The sequence below is a fragment of the Triticum dicoccoides genome, chromosome 5A (assembly GCF_002162155.2).
Source record: "Triticum dicoccoides isolate Atlit2015 ecotype Zavitan chromosome 5A, WEW_v2.0, whole genome shotgun sequence".
NCBI lineage: Eukaryota > Viridiplantae > Streptophyta > Magnoliopsida > Poales > Poaceae > Triticum > Triticum dicoccoides.
The window spans coordinates 577,152,982-577,158,981 of record NC_041388.1 but is presented as its reverse complement, the minus strand read 5'-3'; positions in this window follow the sequence as shown (position 1 = coordinate 577,158,981).

Here is a 6,000-nt window from a genome sequence, read left to right as displayed (position 1 = left end):
GAATGTAGCAACAATTCAAAATTTTCCTACGTGTCACCAAGATCAATCTAGGAGATGCTAGCACCGAGAGAGAGGGAGTGCATCTTCATACCCTTGAAGATCGCTAAGCGGAAGCGTTACAAGAACGCGGTTGATGGAGTCGTACTCGCGGCGATTCAAATAGCGGAAGATCCGATCTAGCGCCAAACGGACGGCGCCTCCGCGTTCAACACACGTACAGCCCGGGGACGTCTCCTCCTTCTTGATCCAGCAAGGAGAGAGGATAAGTTGAGGGAGAACTCCAGCAGCATGACGGCATGGTGGCAATGGAGCTCGTGGTTCTCCAGCAGGGCTTCGCCAAGCACTATGGAGGAGGAGGAAGAATTGGAGGAGAGAGGGGCTGTGCCAGGGAAGGGGTGCGGCTGCCCTCCCACCCCTCCACTATATATAGGGGCAAGGGGAGAAAGGGAGGCGCCCTAGGGTTTCCCCTAGGGAGCGGCGGCCAGGCAGATTCGATCTCCCTAGGGAAAATCCTAGGGAGACTTGCCCCCCAAGCCAAAGCAGGTGGAGGCTTGCCTCCCAAGTCAGGTGGAGGCACCCCACCTCCCCATGTAACGTGGGAAATGGTGTGGGGGCGCACCACCCCTTAGTGGGCTGGTTTGCCCCTTCCCCTTTGGCCCATGAGGCCCTCCAACACTTGCCGGGGCTCCCGAAACACCTTTCGGTCATGCTGGCCATAGCCTGGTACTCCCGGAACACTTTCAGACTCCAATACCCTTTGTCCAATATATTGATCTTCACCGCCAGACCATTCCGGAACTCCTCGTGACGTCCGGGATCTCATCCGGGACTCCGAACTACCTTCGGTAACCACATACTATTTCCCATAACAACTCTAGCGTCACCGAACCTTAAGTGTGTAGACCCTACGGGTTCGGGAATCATGCAGACATGACCGAGACACCTCTCCGACCAATAACCAATAGCGGGATCTGGATACCCATATTGGCTCCCACATGGTCCACGATGATCTCATCGGATGAACCATGATGTCGGGGATTCGATCAATCCCGTATTCAATTCCCTTTGTCAATCGGTATGTTACTTGCCCGAGATTCGATCGTCGGTATCCCAATACCTCGTTCAATCTCGTTACCGGCAAGTCACTTTACTCGTTCTGTAACGCATGATCTTGTGACTAACTGCTTAGTCACATTGAGCTCATTATGATGATGCATTACCGAGTGGGCCTAGAGATACCTCTCTGTCATACGGAGTGACAAATCCCAGTCTCGATTCATGCCAACCCAACAGACACTTTCGGAGATACCTGTAGTGCACCTTTATAGTCACCCAGTTACGTTCTGACGTTTGATACACCCAAAGCACTCCTACGGTATCCGGGAGTTGCACAATCTCATGGTCTAAGGAAATGATACTTGACATTATAAAAGCTCTAGCAAACGAACTACACGATCTTGTGCTATGCTTAGGATTGGGTCTTGTCCATCACATCATTCTCCTAATGATGTGATCCCGTTATCAATGACATCCAATGTCCATGGTCAGGAAACCAAAACCATCTATTGATCAACGAGCTAGTCAACTAGAGGCTTACTAGGAACATGTTGTGGTCTATGTATTCACACATGTATTACGGTTTCTAGTTAATACAATTATAGAATGAACAATAAACAATTATCATGAACAAGGAAATACAATAATAACCATTTTATTATTGCCTCTAGGGCATATTTCCAACAACACACCCCAAAACCTTCGCTCACACAGACACACACAACCCTCGAAACCATTGGTAGGTCGCCGCCATCGCCGGCGCCTCCATCGTCAACCTCTGCCTGTATGCCGGGGAGCTCGAGGAGCCAATGGCCAAAAAGAGGTTCATAGCGGCCTTTTCGCCCGACGCCGGCGAGGTGGCCGCCGAGGTGTCCCCGTCGTCCTCCACGGGCCCGATCCGCCCGCCATCGCACCCCTATGTCGGTTCGAGGACTTCCACGTCCTCCCTCGGACCCGGCAGCCGACGAAGTCCTACCTCGGGGTCCAGCAACGGCGGTGGGGGACGTGGGTCACCAAGATTACAGATCGAGAGACCCACACCCGCCGGTGGCTCGGTAGCTTCCACACGACCGAGCTCGCGGCTAAGGAGTACGACCGCTGGCAGGTCCGCTACCACGGCACGGCGGCTAGGCTCAATTTCCCCTTCGGCACACGTATGGTCGACCTCGTTCCGCCAGAGCCAGGGATGGTGAGCTCGGCTATGGCGTGGCAGGACCGCGAGGTGTGGGAGCGCCTCGAGGCCGAGGCCGCCGACAAGGCCTACATGCAAGAGCTCTGTCGGCAGCACACGGAGCTCGTGGAGGCAGAGTTGGTGATCTTTGTTGGCGCGGAGGGCGGCAAGGTTATCGCGCTCTCCTCTGATGATGAGGTCGAAGGCGGTGAGGACGGCGGCACGGAGGGCAACAAGGTTATCACGCTCTCCTCTGATGACAAGGTCGAAGGCGGTGGCGGCGGTGGCGCGGAGGGCATCGAGGTGGGCCCAGAGGACGAGGAGATTGACGTCGACGAGTGGAGGAGTGCCTTCCCCAACGACCCCGACGACGGTACTGGCCCGGACCCGGCTCGCGGCACACCGTACATGACAAGGAAGGATTGGCTCAACCTCTACTTCGACCGAAAGTAGTTTAGCTTAGTTTAAATTTATGTCTTATGTTCGGTTATGCAAAACTATCTATGTTTATGTTCGAATGCATGCTACTTTCGGTTTAACCTACTTTGAACTTGATCAAATTGAAGTTTACAACCTTAAGTTTAGGGGATCGACTAGAAAAGACCAAAAATTGCTGGAGTATATATATCCACTAAGGGTTTTAGTCCTTTAACTTTTTAAGTATCGGCTAGAGATGTCCTTATGGCTTGTTTATTTCAGTTCTTCACAATGTGATGCTCTATATGTGCAACTATTTGCCGTGCAGTTCAATTTCATCAATAACAGTTTCAACAATACCAGTATGAATTACGATATTTGGTTGCTGTTAAGGATATTGTAGTTAACATGCCTTTTCGTTTTTCAATTGTTGTTGAGCAACATGCATTGTACTGAATGACTAAATATGCAATCCCATGCTATATAGCAACAAGGAAGAGTGTTACATTAATGTTCTGATGATGTCTAGATATGCACGTAATAAAATCTTATATAATGGGATGGATGGAATGTTGTACTACATCATTTTTTATTGTTGTTTAGCTTCTAATATTAACTTGGTGCTTTTAGGTACATATATCATTGCCAAAGATCCACACTTTGACCCTTTCCGCGTATGGGGCAATGAGATATTCATGAACCAGTATCAAGTGAGGAAACTGATAAAGATTATTACTAAAATGGGTCAAAAGATGTCAATCGAACTATTTGTTTACACTTTATGCAAGACAACATTAAACTGCAGGATGGTAAGTAAGAACCCTGTAGCCTTCTTTTTACTGCACGTAATGAGTTGTGTTAGATGACAATATCTGAATCTTTTTTCTTTTGCAGTGGATCCTAAAACAGTTTACTCAAGATTACCTATCAAACTACATGATTGGTGGGCGACCATCACAAGGGGTTGGACTAGAGTCCTACATGCCTTTTGCATCTAGGAGAGCACAATAGGGCCATTCCGCTTCACCTTGTTCAGCAACCGGAATATCTGTCGCCTCTTTCTTTACCATCTGTAATAGTACATGTATAGAACCCTGGTACATCATTCTTTATTTGGTGCTTATGTAATTCTTAAACATATGTACCTGTGAATCGAATAATGCATTGGTTGTTTGAACCTAATGGATATGAATAAAGCTATAGCCTACTTTCAAGTTTAAATTAGGTACAATTTTAAATAGCAGCAATTAAATTAGGGAGAAATTACATTGTGCAGGTCATTACGGCACACACGGTTGGTAAACACAAATGTTTGCGATATACACCATAATCCGAGACGGTTCACACAGATGAAATGTGTGCAAGCATGCACACAATTGTCGTTTACAAAGCGTGTGTGATGTCAGACACTATTACATACGGTGCAGGAAGACTAAATGTGTGTGATTGTCTACCTATCGTACATGGTTTATAATCATGAACTGTTTGTGATGTGCCAGGCATCATAAAACTCCCTTGCCTAGAATCTGCCTGGAAAACTCCCGTGCCTGGAATCTGCCTGGTTTTAGGCAGGACCACAAAACTCCGACTGCGATGGCAATGCGAGCACAAACGAGTAGCAGGGATGAAGCGTTTGGGATATTCGAGATATTGGAAACGGTTATATAGGGACAATTGTATGCATCAAGGCTCCCTATCCCAGACACTTTCTGGGGCATGTGGGAAGGACCCCCCCCCCTATCGCCCACAATCACTTGGCGACGGTTCCAAATGCCGTCACTGAAAGGGGTTAAAAACCGTTTGTTTAGAACTGACGCGCAGCAGTGGTCTGATGACCCACAAGTGTAGGGGATCTATCATAGCCTTTTCGATAAGTAAGAGTGTCGAACCCAAAGAGGAGAAGAAGGAAATGATGAGCGGTTTTCAGCAAGGTATTCTCTGCAAGCACTAAAATTATCGGTAACAGATATTTTTGTGATAAGGTAATTTGTAACGAGTAACAAGTAATAGAAGTAAATAAGGTGCAGCAATATGGCCCAATCCTTTTTGCAGCAAAGTACAAGCCTGGACAAACTCTTATATAAAGGAAAGCGCTCCCGAGGACACATGGGAATTATCGTCAAGCTAGTTTTCATCACGTTCATATGATTCGCGTTCGGTACTTTGATAATTTGATATGTGGGTGGACCGGTGCTTGGATACTTCCCTTACTTGGACAAGCATCCCATTTATGATTAACCCCTATTGGAAGCATCCGCGACTACAACAGAAGTATTAAGGTAAACCTAACCGTAGCATGAAACATATGGATCCAAGTCAGCCCCTTACGAAGCAACGCATAAACTAGGGTTTAAGCTTCTGTCACTCTAGCAACCCATCATCTACTTATTACTTCCCAATGCCTCCCTCTAGGCCCAAATAATGGTGAAGTGTCATGTAGTCGACGTTCACATGACACCACTAGAGGGATGACAACATACATCTCATCAAAATATCGAACGAATACCAAATTTGCATGACTACTTATAGCAAGACTTCTCCCATGTCCTCAGGAATGAACGTAACAACTCACAAAGCATATTCATGTTCAAAATCAGAGGGGTATTAATATGCATAATGGATCTGAACATATGATCTTCCACCAAGTAAACCAACTAGCATCAACTACAAGGAGTAATCAACACTACTAGCAACCCACAGGTACCAATCTGAGGTTTGGATACAAAGATTGGATACAAGAGATGAACTATGGTTTGAGATGAGATGGAGCTGGTGAAGATGTTGATGGAGATTGACCCCCTCCCGATGAGAGGATCGTTGGTGATGACGATGGTGATGATTTCGCCCTCCCGGAGGGAAGTTTCCTCGGCAGAACAGCTCCGCCTGAGCCCTCGCCAAGGTTCCGCCTCGTGGCAGTGGAGTTTCATCCCTTGAGCTTCCTTATGATTTTTTCCTGGACGAAAGACTCCATATAGTCAAAGATGGGCATCAGAGGGCCATCAGGGGGCCCACGAGGCAGGGGGCGCGCCCCACCCTCGTGGACGGTGGGTGGCCCCCTCTGGTACTTTCTTCGCCCAATATTTTTTATATATTCTGAAAATAATTCCCGTGGAGTTTCAGGACTTTTGGAGATGTGTAGAATAGGTCTCTAATTTTTGCTCCTTTTCCAACCCAGAATTCCAACTACGGGCATTCCCCCTCTTTATGTAAACCTTGTAAAATTAGAGAGAAAAGACATAAGTATTGTGACACAATGTGTAATAACAGCCCATAATGCAATATATATCGATATAAAAGCATGATGCAAAATGGACGTATCAACTCCCCCAAGCTTAGACCTCGCTTGTCCTCAAGCG